This window comes from Marmota flaviventris, chromosome 5 (genome assembly GCF_047511675.1).
Source record: "Marmota flaviventris isolate mMarFla1 chromosome 5, mMarFla1.hap1, whole genome shotgun sequence".
NCBI classification, from domain to species: Eukaryota; Metazoa; Chordata; class Mammalia; order Rodentia; family Sciuridae; genus Marmota; species Marmota flaviventris.
The window spans coordinates 95,953,023-95,969,789 of NC_092502.1; positions in this window are offsets into that span (position 1 = coordinate 95,953,023).

Here is a 16,767-nt window from a genome sequence, read left to right on the forward strand (position 1 = left end):
CACTGTTAGCAGTGACCAATAGATTTCTTTGTATTTAAGAAAATACTTTGTAAGATCAGATTCAAGTTATTTTTAAAAAGAGCTTCAGTAAGTCATAAGCTATCTTCACTATAAGATTAAAAACTCAGAAGGTCCTTCCCTTATTTTCTTAGAACACAAATTTAGGCAATTAAAAAACATCAAAGTGGGTTAAAAAGACAGAATCTAACTTAAGCTTCCTCCTGACCACCTGTGTAGTATATTGTCACCACGGGGGCCATTGGTCTCCTGGCTTTGTTTCCTGCTTAGTGGACTGCCAGGAGGATGGGCTTAGGGTGTGACTTTGCTCATTTCCTTTTTGTCACCTCCCAAAGCCTTGATTTGTTTGCTTTATCTAAGACCTCTGCGCTACCTCCTAAGCCTGGCTTCCTGTCCGCAGCTGTCCACTTGTTTCCATGGATCCAGCTCAAATGGAAGAAAATCAGCCAAGGGCCTGGAAGTCTACTCTGTTTTTAATGACCTCCTCAAACTTCTCAAATATCCTTCAATGCTGGCATCAGCCAGATCATAGGAGAAGATACTAGGGGTGACTCAAACATTGAGCATTTTGCACACACACAAAAAAATGTCCAGCTTTTTGCTGACTAAAACTGTATGAAGTAGGGGAGGAAAATTCTGGGGCACAGCACTATTTTATATTGTGCTTATGGTCTGGATTTCACAGTATTTCCTAGTTCCTTATGTTAGTGAGGAATGAGTGTGACATCCTTTCATAGTGGTGCTCTAGGGAATCATTCTCACTTATTCTAAGAAGGATTAGGAGGAGTCAGAAGTCTGAGTTGGGGGGGCGGGGCGGCAATGGCAGTAAACCCACCCTCAATACCAGGACTAGATGGGGTTAACAGTAAAGAAATAGACGTCCTAGATAAAGTATGGAGTGCCACACTTCTGTGTGCATTGAATATAGGCATTTCTTTCCCATCCAAGCCTGAATTTTTTACAAAAGAGATTTCTGTAGAAGGAGTTGGACCTGATAGAGCTGCATTCTAACAGAGGTATTTTTAGGTTTCTTCCATACATTTACATCTCTGAAGGTATAGATACAAGTTCAAGAGACAGAGGTGACACCTGTAGATTTGATAGGACAGGCTTGTGCACTGGAGGGCAGTCCTTTGAAAACAGTGCACACCTCCCCAAGGGCAAGAGAGAAAATGCATGCAAGTGACCTGGGTGCTTTGATTAAGGTCACTATCAAAGTGTGTTACTGGGTGAAGGACAATGTTATTCATTTGGATTCTTCCCAGGTTTTCTAGTGGAGATTTTGGCTAATAGAATTTTGATTTTTTAATCCAAGATTAACCCGTTTTTTAAAAAAATATTTTTTTAGTTGTTCATGGAACTTTATTTTATTTATTTATAAGTGGAGCTAAGAATTTAACCCAGGGCTTTACACATGCTAGGTAAGCGCTCCACTGAGCTATAACCCCAGCCTCTTAACCTGTTATTTCTTAACCAAGATTTTTAATGACACAGGGTTAAATTCAGGGGTGGGCAGAGTCAGTTAAGCACATTGTATTTGTCTTTTAATCATTTTTAATGTTTTTCATTAGCATAAAATATTCAACTACAGTTACCCACTTTTATCTTGGAACTGCAAAGTACATAGAGACTGTTGTGACAAGGACATTCAGGGCCAAATCATCTTACATTATATAAATGCTCCAGTATGAATTGATAATTGCATATAAAGTCTATAGCATGTAGCTAAGGCTCAGTAAATTTACACTACTATTACTGTGCTGCAGCTGCTACCTTCTAGAATATTAGAAACCTAATGTGAAGTTAGGTTTAATCTTTTGGGAGGGTACTTACTCAAATTTTATAATTCACTACTAACACAAATGGAAATCAAAGCTCCAGAAATGTAGCTTTCTAAAATATATTTATTATGTAGAAGACAACTTATACTGTATATATACTGTGTGTGTGTATATATATATGTATATACACACATATATATACATATATATATATATATACTTATGTACACACACATATATATATGTATACATATGTATATTTTTGGCAAAATAGAGACCATATTCCCATGTTCCATAATGCTAATGGTATATTTAAGTATAAGAAATGTTACTGTTTTAGTGCAATAATTAGTCTATTTTACATAATCCACTTTTATGGTTATAGGCATCTAACCTACTAAGGAATAATAAGATTGCAACACTAATATTTCATCTTCTGGTAATTTTGAAGCATTTAGGCCAGACAAGAAGTGATAGGAAAAATGTTCAGCACAAGCTTACTTTGACAAATACAATAATATAATGTGTGGACACTTTTATATAAGACGTATGTGTGTGTGTGTGTGTGTGTGTGTGTGTGTGCATACAGAGAGAGAATGCAAAATCTGTTACATATACTTCATTATCGCATATAAATTTCTTGCAAATAAATTTCTGATTCCAAAATATAGGAACTAGCCTGTATAATATAAAGATCAACAGAATTTTCTCAGAGCCCTCAATAAATACGTTTGAATAATCATATGTATCAGTCTCATTATATAAGCCTTTGTCACTAAACACAAAGAATAATATAGTCAGTTTGGCCCCCAATTAAATAAGTCTCTGATTAAATCAATGTATTATTATTATTATATGGCACATTGAATTTTACTCTTTTATTTAACTTCATGATAAATACTTTATAGATAATCTCTATATTTTAACAATTTGGAAATGAGAGGAAATTGTCTAGAAATGGAGATATTGATAGTATATTCTTAGAATCATTGAATGCTTTACTTGGTACTTTTGCATGCCAATTTGAATATAAGTTTTAGGACAGTTTGAGGTTATATATTCCCTGAAGGATGATCTGGAAATTCTATTTCTCAAAGCTCACCAATCTTCCCAGGTGAAACTGGAATAAGCTGAAAGTCCTCCACACATCCTGAGATGCTAGTAGGTCCAACTGTGCATAGGGAAAGTTGGACATTTCCCATAGAAGAAATAAGCTGACTTTCAGCCCTTTGCCTTTTCATATATAAATTAGCTGATAGTCATAAATTTTGATATGAATATACAGTAAAATAACAAAATGCTAAATTTTGAAGAGTTCAGGTATAAGGTGAACTCCTAATTTCAGGAAGAAGAATGGTGTTTAAAAATATTAATCTAAGGGGCTGGGGTTGTGACTCAGCGGTAGAGCGCTTGCCTAGCATGTGTGAGGCCCTGGGTTCGATCCTCAGCACCACATAAAAATAAATAAGTAAAACAAAGGTATTGTGTCCAACTACAACTAAAAAATAAATATTTTAAAAAATATTAATCGAATAAAATGTAGGAATTATCATTTAGGCTTATTTCTAGTTTCAGTTCAGTATTTCTCAATGAAAAAGTTATTAAAAGGCAAAATGGGAGGTGGTAGATGAAACACAAAAGTAAATTTTTTTTTTCAAAATGACGTTTTATATTTATTATATATGTGACAAATAATAAATCTGTTTTCCAGAGCAATTTCTTTTTCAAATTGCATCCTTAAGAAATGGTGGTAGCTTGTGAATTTCTAAAAATAAAAAAAGAACATTAGAAAAATATTTACATGAAATATATCAGAAGTTATAGTGTCAGGAATAGTTAATTTAGTTCTGCAATTGATGGAATATTTATAATCAGCTCCTTCAAGGGGAAATTTTCTTATAGGAAGCTATGTGAGGATGTGAACTCTGGAGCCAATTTCCTGGGTTCAAGTTCTGCCTCTGCCAGTTACCAGGTGTTTGGTGGTTGGGCAAGCTACAGCCTACCTGCCTCAGTTTACTCATCTTAAAAGCAGTGATAAAAAGGTCTTAGCAACTCTCAGCACTACTTTTAACATTTAATATAAATATCTCTATCTATATATACTTCTAGAGTCTAAATATATAATATAATTATGTATATATATAAAACTATCTATATGGAACAGATTTTTATCTTTGACAAGTTAAAAAAAATGGCCATATAGTAACAGGGTTAGTGGCCATAACCCTTCCCCATTCCTGGGCCTGTTTCTCTGGTTGACCTCCATCCTCACAGCCCTGAGTGGAGCCACAACCCTCTGTGGAGCAGGATCAGTGCTGGGAGGAGGGGCAGGAACACCAGAAATGGCATTTCTGTTCTCTTCTTAACTGAAGTTAAGCACTTTAAAAAAAAATTTAAAATATGCCAAATTTAAAGTCAATCAAGACTCATTTATTTCCGTATCAAGATATTTTCTTAGTATCTATAAAAACATGTCTTGATAATATCCTTTTCCTTTATGCTCTTGAAGCTAATTGAGCTTCAGCTGGTCTCCCCACCCCCAACCCCATGGTCATTCATTCACATGTGCCATCTATGCTTTGCTTTGAGAACAAATGAGATTTCACTGTTAAAATTCCAAGTGAATTAACTAACACAAGAGTGACATTCATCTTCTATCTGTCTTTAATGCTTCCTTTGTTTCTTTACCTTTTCTGTGTTTAATTAAAATGACACTTATTTTTCAGCTTCTTTTTCTGTAGATAAGACCCATAGCCAGCTGGTTCAACAGAAAAGAGTAACTGTAAAAATAAATCCTTCCAGAGAAATAAACCCTTTCAATGTTGAAGTATTTCATTTTCACACTATTACAAATGTTGTTTTAGGCCATGATACTCTGAACATCTAGATTCCATAATGATAAGCACATCACTCATTGATTTGACATCATTTAATTTATCTGAACAAATGAGACAATTTCCAGGCACCTTTCTTGTTATCTGATATAATGAAAGGAATAGTTCAAATATTTGTGGTTACATATGCATTAACACCCTGATGCTAAGGTGATAACAAAATTCTCAAATTTGTCCAACCTTATTCCGTGTGTTTCTTTATTATATATAGTATAAGATCTTAACAGAGACAGCATTTTTCTTTAAATCAGTGACAAAATGTCACTCAGCCTTGTAAGACTGACTCATTTCAAAACTTACTTTGGAAATGTGTTATAGTGTTATGCCTTAAGTTACAGATTTAGAAGATATTCTTTATGAGTTTTTTGAATTTCAAGAAATATATGTGATAATACAGTGTTATGCATTTCAGCATATTCTGCTTTAAATTGTCAGTTGATCATTTAATGGTAAACTTTTTTTTTTCTCTTTCATACATTATCTTCAGATTAACTTTGAATTTGACATTTCATACCAAATGGAATATTTTTACTGCTTAGCTTACCATAATCGTTTCACTCCTTTGTAGTCTCCTTTAGGCAAAACATCTTGAATTTATAATTCCTGCCTTGAAATATCTTAGGAAACTGAATTCATTTTGGTACATAAAAATACCAGCATACTAGAACTTTATAGGGAGACCCTTGCCTACCACATCTAAAAGAGGTAGAAAACAGGTAGAAAAAGAGGTAAAGGTATTACCTTCATTGTTTTCTATTTTTTTTTAAACTAAATTAATATTATTGATTTGTTAATTTAAAATAAGTTGACCTTTGCCAGGTGCAGTGTCACATAACTCAAAAGACTGAAGCAGGAGGGTTGCAAGTTTGAGGCCAGCCCAGGCAACTTAGTGAGATCCTCAGCAATGTAACAAGACCCTGTCTCAAAATTAAATAAACAAAGAACTGGAGACATAGCCCAGTGGTGAAACACACCTGGGTTCAGTTCCCAATATACTCCCCCGCCCCCACTGCAAAAAAGACTAGTTAATCCACTGAATACAAGATCATATTTCAAAAAAATTTTAAAAAAACATGTTACAAATCAAATGTATAGTTTCCAAAGCTTCCTTCCCATTGTTCTCCTTTTCCTCATTTATTCCCTTCACTATTCACATACTGCTAACCATTGTCCTTTGTTTTGTACTACCCCAGTGTTTCTTTAGGCAAATAAATGAAATTATATATCCTTATCTTTCTGTGCTATACACAAAAGATTTATCTCCGACCCAATAATTTTACAACTGGCTTCATTAAATTAACAATGTATCTCATATACATGCCATAGCCATGTTAGCTGTGATCACATGCTATACATTAGCTCACCAATCCTTTTCCAGCCTGTGTAACTGAAGCCCTGTTCCCTGCTACCAGTGTCTCCCTATTTCTCCCTTCCCCATCCCTGCTAACCACATTGTACTCTCTGATTCTATGAATTTGACTTTTTTGGATTCCACATATAAGTGAGACCATGTAATATCTTTTCTGTTTGTGTTTGGTTTATTTCAATTAGCATAAAGACCAGAACAATTCGTGTTGTCACCAATGACAGGCTGCTTTTGTTTTTCAAGGTTTATTAATATTTGATTGTGTGGGTGTGCCTTAATTTACTTTCCTATTCATCTGTTTCCATCTCTAGGCTATTGTTTAATAGTGTAATGTAAAGCATAGTCATGATATTTAATAATACTGTATTATGTCCTTGAAATTTGCTGAGAATCTTAAGTGTTCTCATTACACATACATACATATGCACATACTCACAAAACTATGTGAAGAGATAGCTATATCAATCAGCTTGATTATAGTAATCAGTTCACTATGTATTTGTATATCAAAACATCATGTTGTACTTGTTAAATATGTGTGATTTTCATTTAAAAATTCCTTAAGCAAAAAACTAATGATTATGCCTCACAGATATTTTTGCATAAGAAACCTTCCACATTTTTTTTTATAGCTGCATAGTATACCATTCAGTAGATGCATTATACTTTCCTAACCAAATTTCTGTTGGTAGTTTAGAACATTCTAGTCCTTTGCTCTTATGGATGTTGTTGCAATGAAAAATATTGCTTATTTTTCCTTGTTTAGCGTAACATACATTCTCAGAAGTGAAACTGCTAAGCAAAGTTTTATATATTTTTAATTAAAAATATTTTCCAAATTGCTTTCCATCATCAGCAATGATTGCAACTCTTTTCGTATTGGCTTGTCAGTAGACTACCTTCAGAATTTCAGGGTTTTTGATAATTTTCTAGGTGAAAAATGGACTCAGCTTATTTTAAATGACTATGTATTTTTTTATATTATGGAGATTGGGCTGTCATTCATAGTACAAAGATTACCCTTTGTCAGTCATTTGTCTTTGCTTACTATTTCTTGTAAAATTATAAGAATCAAGTATATACTATAAGAATTAAATATTTTCTTTTCCTTTCTCCCCTTTTCCCTTTTCTCTTTTCTTTCTTCATAACAAAATGTAAAAAGACTATCCTTATATTTTTGAAGTCAGAAAGATTTTCAATAAGACACAAAAAGCAAAATCTCAAAGGCAAAAAAAATGACAATTTGACTACATCAAACCTAAAAACAGGTGAATGTCAGAAATTATTATATGTAAAATTAAAAGATAAGCAATTATATGGAAGAAAATAATTGCCTCACATAAACAATAGGTTGTTTTCTAGAAAGTAAATAAATCCTAAAATAATTGATAGGAGAAAATCAAATAGACAAAGTTTCAAACATGTAAATTCACAAAAGAGGAAATCTAAATGAGCAATAAATACATAACAATATGTTGAAACCACAGGAATCAGGAAAATGCGATCTTAAAACAAGAGGTCACGTTGCTACTCATTTTGTTTGCAGAAATGAAAAAGTTTGAAAGTATCATGTGTGGGGAAAACAAGTGTTCTCATAGGTGGATAATGATGGGAGTGTGGATCACTCAAGTTTCTTCAGTAGTGTTTGACAACATTTAACTTTTGCACTGTTTGAGATCTATCTTGGTTTGGTGTATGGGTTCGACTTACAATTTTTCCAGAAGTTTACTGAGCTGCTGTAACATTTAATAAACAATGCTTTCTCACAATGCTGTGAGAGGCCACTTTTGCCACATATTAAAGTCCCATGTGTATTTGGGCCAGTTTTTAAGTTTACTAATCTGGTCATTGATCTATCTATTCCTGTGTCACTACTGTATTCTTTTAATGATAAAAATCTCATAATATGATTTAATGTATTATAGGGGTTACTTTTTATTCTGTTTGATTTTCATTCTCCTTGGTCACAGTTTTCTAGTAAGTTATCTATCATCTCTCTACCTACCTACACGTATGTGCACACACACATACATACACACACTACATATTTCTCCCTGATACTGCCTTTGCACTGACTTTGAACTTGTTTCTTTTTTGTTAGTTTAGTAACTATTGAATAAGTTGGGTTGTCCTAGATCAGGTATTTTCTTAGGTCGCTTTCCAGATAAGTAGAGGGAATGATCACCACATAAAATATTCTTCCTGACTGCTGTGTGAAGCAGCAGACAGCTTCAGGTAGATATGCCTTACGGAAATGATTTTTCTTTCAGAGCCTCTCATCTTCTGCTACTCTAAATCAAATTGCTTCCTGCCTTGTTCAGCACAGTTACTATATCCTTGTTGTAAAAAATGACTGCAGTTCTTAGATTTCAGAGTGGATCTCTCATTTTTAGAAAGTTGTATTTTTGCTGGTGCCTTTAAGGACCTGTTGCAGCTCTGGTCTTGCCCTCTTGCCCTCTTGCCCTCTTTATGTGATGGCATTCCTTGTTAACTCTTGCCTGATTTTAATTGCTTTGGCAATTCACAATTATAACAAGGAAACTGCAGATTGTATTTCCTAGCTTCTTGGTAAATTTCTAAAATTAAATGGACATTTTTGTTCTGTTTGGTTTTATATACTTTTTGGAAGAATAGGGTTGGGGTGAGGAAAATTTCTGCCTGTAGCAGTCAAGCTCTCACTGTAAGTATTGGTGCTATCCTTCACAAAGGGTTGCTTCAGCTAATGCAGATGGTATTGCAGTTTTGACCAGGGATGCTTCTGTGCACAGCAAGACACCTTGGGCTTTTTTGGTGCCTGAAAAAATCTTTCTGAGGACCTCACCACTGATTTGCCCCCCTTTTTAGACTTGTTTCTGGCGATTCATTTCAGTTTCACTTCTTTTTAGAGACTTTTCCTCACTCCCTCACTCCTTGAAACCTTCTTCTGTACTTTCATCTCTCCCTCGGGTGCTATCAAAGCTCTTTTTTCTTAGATTATAATTATCTGTTTACTTGTCTATAAAAAATAGAAAGTATTGCACAAAATATTTGCTGTAGTGTGGTTCTTGAATGTCTCCCAAAGGCCTGGCCTGTGGCACTAGGGGAGGTGGTGGCACCTTTAAGTAGTGGAGCCCTATGGTAAGGAGTTAAGTCATTGGGGGGTGTCCCTTAGAAGGGGCTTTTGGGACCCAGACTCCTTCTTTCTCTTGCTCTTTTTACTTCCAGCCTGACATGAAAATTGTCCTCCTCTACTATGTGCTCCTGCCATGACATGCTCGATAGCCACAGAACAAAAGCAAGAGATCCAAACAACCATGACTGAAACTGTGAGATGAAATAAACCTTTCCTCCTTTTAAATTGATTCTCTCAAATATTTTTTCACAATGACAGAAAGTTAACATAGTGTTCTCATGGGATGCTTCTTCAAGATGCTTTGTGAAAACAGTGTGTGTGACCAAATAAGTGTGGGAGATGCTGTCTTTGAGAGTCATGATATATAGTCACATATCAGAAGGTGCAGAAAACCTTAATGAAAATAGATCCCTTAGTACTGATGGAACCCTGAGGGTGACACATGGTTGCAAACTGTAGGCTACAGGAGAAAGGCATCCTTGAGGTGCAGATTCTCCAGCTCTTAGCACAGTGCCTAGACTGTGAGACTGCTGAACAACTGACTTTATCTTACACACTATCTAGATGCTTGGTTGCGTGGAGAAACATTTTATAAGATAATTTTACATAAAAGGGATCACAATGGCACAAACCCTGGAGAGCACTATAGGTCAGCTTCACTTAAATAGATTGGACTCTACTTGATGGGGTATGGGGATGTTTACCAAGCGAAGGACTTCTGGGGAAGGATAACCAAGTTGTTTAATGGGCCTGGAAAACTTTTAGATGGGAATGCTGAGAAGTGTTTAGTTGGGAGAAGAGAACGTTAAGAAGATAATTCTAGCCTGGCGCTTGCCTGTAATCCCAGAGGCTAGGGAGGCTGAGACAGGAGGATCCTGAGTTCAAAGCCAGCCTCAGGTACTTAGCAGGGCACTAAGCAAATTGGTGAGACCCTGTCTCTGAATAAAATATAAAAACTGGCTGGAGATGTGGCTCAGTGGTTGAGTGCCCCTGGGTTCAATCCCTGGTAACAAAACAAAACAACAACAACAATAAAGAGAGAGTGAGAGAAGAAATTTCTATCTACAAATATTAACAATGAGTAAGATATTCTTTCACCTGACAAAAATTTCAAGTACAATTATTATAACAATAAAATAAACAACCTGGTCGAGTCCTCTGGGTTGGAGAAGGGGGAGTGTCCATTCTAAAGGAATGGGTGCATGATGGGTAGTTGGGGGAATTCCCCAGGAGGCAGCAGTTGAGAAAACAAGCGGAAGCATGTGCAGAGTGCTTCAAATCACAACACAACCCACCTTTGAAGAAGGACCTGGCTGGAAATCAAGAGTGGTTCTCTTTAATATCAAGCTGTCATATATAGATAGAGCTGTTTCTCTTACTTGTTCTACACTGACCGGCTCTGGGTTGTGGCATAATACATAGTATATAATGGTGAAAATTTACAAAGGACTTTTCAAATTACTGACTTAAAAGTAAATCCCTAAAGTATATATATTTTTAAAATTTTTAGGTTTAGTAGTGATTCAATTGATTCCATTTATGCATTGTTGATGATGGATTTTTTAAAAATCAGTTAAAAACTTTTGTGGGAGTCAAAAAAAGTGTTGATATTAGGTATGTTGGTATATGACTAAAACACTTGTGGTTTACATTGCAAAATATTGCTTAAGTGGATCATTCTATGAGATAAATTAATTCATTTTTTTTTCTTTCTATTCAATGTAGATTACCAGAGTTCTATATCATTAGAAGGGCTGAAAGATATTCAGAAAAGTCAGTTTTATATTCTTATGGGTAGAGATAATTGCATTAATCAAAATAAAAATTCAAATTATTTAAATTAGGTTTTATAAGAAGAAGGTATTAAATGCTAAATTTCATATTTGAGCAAATGTTTTTACCTACCCAATTTTTTGGCGTGTGTTTTAAGATTCCAAAGAAATGGTTTCACTGGTTCTTTTGTATTGAACTGACAGGGTTCACTTATTTTGAAGTTTACTATATAAAGCACTAGTTATTAATTTAAGACCCTAAAAATAACTATTGTTAAAAAAAACATGAGAAATCTTGATTACCAAATAAGACTATGGATTCTGTTCCTCTAGGATATTCAAAAAACATGTTTATTTAAAATAAAGATATAAAACAAAATATTTTAAAATATATTTATGTGAATTTTAAAGATATACATATTTATTTATACTAAATATTTTCACAAATATTTTATTGTTTATACTAAATATTTTATATTATATATGTAATATATATATGTTATATGACATACATGTATATGTTTAAAAGGATGTTCTGCCTACAGTTGAACATTCATTCATTTGTTCATTAGGAAATTTTTTTTTTAAAGACAGAGTGAGAGAGGGAGAGAGAAAGAGAGAGAATTTTTAATACATTTTTTTTTTTTTTTTTTTTTTTTTAGTTTTCGGCAGACACAACATCTTTGTTTGTATGTGGTGCTGAGGATCGAACCCGGGCTGCATGCATGCCAGGCGAGCGCGCTACCGCTTTAGCCACATCCCCAGCCCCAGGAAATATGTTTTGACTGACTATTAGTTATAAGCCCTGGAAATTTTCATTACCTATAAGATGCTGCAAACAGGTATACAAAACCAGAACTAGTTATCTCGGTGTTTATTAAATAGGTTGCCTCAGAAGCCAAAACACAGTTTAGTAGAAAAGATATGGGTTTTGGAGGCTGTCTGATTTGGGTTAGAATATGGGCTGTGCTGTAATTGTTAACCTGTAACAAGTTATTAAATGTCCATGTTTCATTACATGAAATAACACTGATACGTACTTGTGACAATGTCTGATGCAAGTAGACAGTCAACACCCAGCCTGCTTGTGTCATAGCCTTGTAAGTAGACACTGTTAAGTATTAGCTTATTTCTCTCCTGCTCTGGTCCCACTGGCTATTTACAGAATTATTTTAACAGCATTATGGCATGTTGGACAATAAATAATACAATAGAATGATGATGGCTTATGGGTACGCATGTGTAGTTTGAGAAAATGTTCATTATTTCCACACCTAAAAAAGGCAATACTTGGGCTGGGGATGTGGCTCAAGCGGTAGCACGCTCTGGCATGCGTGCGGCCTGGGTTCGATCCTCAGCACCACATACAAACAAAGATGTTGTGTCTGCCGATAACTAAAAAATAAATATTAAAATTCTCTCTCTCTCTCTCTCCCCCTCTCTCTCTCCCTCTATCTTAAAAAAAAAAAAAAAAAAGGCAATACTTCTGGGTGTGAGCCTAAAGAGGATTGCTTTTGGACACTAGGAAAGAAAACTGTGAATAGTATTAAATCCAACTTAAATGTGTATGATTTTAAACTGTTACAAAAGTAAAACTGCTCTAATAATTCATTATTTTGTATTTACTTATGTAAGAAAAATATAAATGTTTAGCATGTTCTTCTTTTTTTGTACTTTCCATAAATTACAAAATGTCATCATTAAACCTGAAGATAATTTCTCATATGCTAGTTATTTACTTCTTCCTACTTCTCAGATGCTCAGTTTCTGACATCTTGAACATCATTTGCTTTTGCCTTGATAACCAATCTGTATGGAGGAATGTCTATAAAGTATATTGCACTATTGTCACGTGTGCCATTTCCCCTCTATGTTGATAAATGAGCTGTAGCAAGGAAACAGTTACTTAGATGTTAAGTAAGAGCAGAACAATACTAGAGTTTGAAGTGATCTGAAAAAATTTTGGATCACCTGGGTGCTGGTCACTTTGAGGATGTAGAATCTTAATGCCAATGGGAGAGATTTAAGTATTGATAATAAATCTGGTCTACTCTAATATTGACTTTGGCTCCTTCCAGTGTCCTAACTCCATCTTTGGCCTTCCAGACAAACAAATCCCTAAGTGTATATTCTTAAACCTGAGATCATTCTTTCTACTGAAGGATTATCAACAAATGTTCTGATTTCTAGATACTTCTCCTGACAGAAGGATGTCCTGGTTCCGTGATTTTGGTGGATAAGTATGGGGTGTTTCAGCTTTCCATAGGTAACATCTGCTTTTCTCATATGTGTTAGTTATATAGAAAAGAACTCTAAAGGATGTCAAATGCCCTTATTCCTTTCCTGGATATTCTTTAAAGTATATTTTCAAACTTCCTCACTAATTAAATTCTTCCTTTTCCTTTTCCTGTTTAAAATTTCATTGTTTTATGCAAAATAGAGGCCTTGATTTCAGGGAAATGGGTCACATTATCGTTTACTTATTGAAATGTCAAAATAGGAAGCGATTCCACCAAATCAGAAAAAAAAATGTGCATGAAATTGTCATGTTTTGAAAATGTTGTCAGCAAATTTCAATACAAAGCAGGAATTGGAGATGGTACAGGGGTGGGAATGGAAACCCCAATAAAGCAGCCTATTACTCATATAAAGACACTTGATCTTTAACTTAAAAAATTATAATCTATGTAACCTAAACTGAAAATGAAAATCTAGACGTTTTGTTTTTAGTTTTATGGCTTAGTCAACTCATTTACAGCTGGAAAGTATTCAAAACCTCCTAAAAGCTGGGCTGATCACATTGGTTGCCTTGGGTGTGACCAATGCATCCCAACCTGAGGTCACTCAACTTCAAGCTCTTCACTCATGTGTTTCTACAGATATTTTGAGTTCAGGTTCTCTGGTCATGATTGTGTCTTCTATAATCATTACCAGCCATTTTAAAGGAAGATATGCCATTAAAATATCTTGCCAAATTTTTTAAAATTTTAGAATATGAATAATAAATTTTCTTACATTTGAATGAATAATTTTTTTAGAAAGAAATCAACCACATGTCAATTAGAATGCACCTAAATGCAAATTTGCTTAAATTTAGTTTTGAGAAACAGAAATTACATGATGCCAATTTAATACCAGATTGCATTTTAGCCCTAATGATCAAATATGAGATAAGCAAAAATGCAAGTGGAGTTTATTCTGATACATCAGTTACATGTTATATTTAAATAAAATTTCTGGTTAGAAGATTAGCTGAGTTTCCAAACATACTATCACTTAAAGTTAATAAATAGCTTTTACAAATTTTCTTGCTCTAATGATATGCTTCTAAATTATTTTGCTTTAATTTTTATTAACCTCTAAATTTTAATTAAATATTTAATTAAAGATTTAATTAAAGATTTAATTCATTTTTATTTCTATTAATAATAATAGCCTATGCTACCTTAGAATTTTGCATGGGTCATCTTATTTAAATGTCACTAAAAGTCATATAAAGCAAGAAAAACATTACCTCCATTTTACATTTGAGAGAAACTGAAATTCAGAAAAATCAGTGTATCTATCTGAAATAATATGGTCAGTGATGAGTCTAGAATCCAGACTCAAAACAGGCTGATATTAAGTCAGCATTCTTATCAAGATCCCAGGAGTTGCCACATGAGTACTAGGATTTGTTTCTTGTAGTAAAACAGGTTTAATATTTGAATGCACTATTCTCATATCTAAATGAATATCAAAGGAAAAAAATTATTGGTTTGTTCTCACTTTTTTCAACATAATTTTTTTTCAATATATACATATTACTTGATGGATATGTTAACTTGTCTCACTAAAGTAACCATTTTATTATACACATCACAGAACATCATGTTGTATACTTAAATATATACAATAAAGTTTATTTGAAGCAAAAAAAAATAAAACAGAAAAACAAAAAACTTAGCCAAATGACCATTATTTTTTACACCAGTATAAAATATACATATGTGGGGCAGAGAACACTGGTTGGAACTCTGTATTTTCCTCTCAATTTTTCTGTTAACCTAAAACTGCTACAAAAAATAAAACCAAATTAAAAATAGCTAAATATTTGAATTGTGACTAAAATCATGATATATAAAATCAAATATAATATGTTATATATGATATATAAAATCAAATATAATGTGTTATATAAAGGAGGAAAAATTTTTATTCCTGATTTTCTGAACTATGTCTGAGGACAGAGGGGAGTAAATTTTTATCTTAGGAGTTTAGTGTTATAAACTAGTCTCAGACCAATCAGGATAGAGAAACTACATACTAACTTAAACAAGGATAGTTTAATACAAAGAGTAATCAACTATAACAGACTAAAGTACTGAAATATTAGTTAGTGAGAAGTAATAAACTCTTCAAAAAAATACAGGATCTTCAGGTGTAAGGAGTCAGCTTCCTACAGGACTAAGAGGCAGTACCAAGAAAGTGGCCCTCAGGCCTGAGCCCAGGCCCTGTGGAGAGGGCACTGCTGAGGCTCACTGAATGGCAGAAGAGACACTGTGGTGCCAACCAATGGCACTTGTTGGAAATTAGTCCTGGGACATTACCTGAAATCTGCCTCCCTTGTAGAGACAGCTGTTCATAGGGACATGCCTCTTCAGAAGCACTCTCCTATAAAATCAGCCGGGGGTTCCGGGGAAAGCTGCCAGCTGCCTGCATTGCAGACAGCAGGCACTAGAGAAGTTGGATTTGATTCAGGAGCTGGGTATTAGAGAAGCACTTGGTTCCTGGGGAAGTTGCATGCATTGCAGGAAATTGGCAAATAAGCTACCAGAATCAAGAAGAAAAACTCTTTCTCTTGCATCACCTCTCTAACACCCTCTACTGAAAAAGCTTAACATCATCTCAGATGGCAAAGGAAATACATTTTAAATACCCATATCTGTATTCAAAGAGCAGGTAGTAAAGGAAGAATTTGGAGTTGAGAGGCATAAGTTGATGTCTGGCACAGGTGGCATAACGAGATATTGTTGCCTTATGACTACAATGTTTTTTGAAGTGTAGACATGAGGGAATTTGTGAGAAGAGACTGTTTGGATAAACTTTCCCTTCTCTTCTGCAGATTCCAAAATGACAGCTGACTGTTTCCTTGGCATGTAATTTCACCAGCTTTCCATCTTGCTGATTCCTATGAGCATATGAGCTGCATTATTTGTGCTGTTTTTCAGCAGCTAGACTGCTTTCTGCATCTAGCCCTCTGTATTTTCACTCCTTCCTTTTAATTTAATTTTTCAACTTGTTTCCTGCCCTTCCAACATCAGCCCTTGGAGCTTTTGGAGATGATGAAGTGTTTTTTCACTTATTCACAGCTGCTGACCTAAAACTAGTTTTTGTATACACTTGGCCATATGTTACCTTTTAACCAACCCCATAAAAAATGAAAGAACATATGAAGTGACATAATACCCATTCATGAACAGGTCTGATGGATACACTGCATTGGAGAAAGGTTGATAATGGTGTAGGAAGAGATGTGGTCTGAAGATTATACTTCTATTCTTCTGGAAAAATAATGCTATCAGTACAATCTAGCAGACACATGCTTAGTTCATTTTTTATTTTAACTCAGCCCTCTGTAGTTACTTGCTAGAAATTCTCCTCCTGATGTGGTTTGGTTTATTAGTTTTATAAATTATAAACATGATTTATGATTATAGGTATGAGTTTTAAGAAAAAACAAGCTGTGTGTGGTGGTGTATGTCTATAATCCCAGTGATTTCTGGAGATGAGTCAGGAAGATCATAGTTTAAGGCCAGACTTGGTAACTAAATGAGACCCTGTC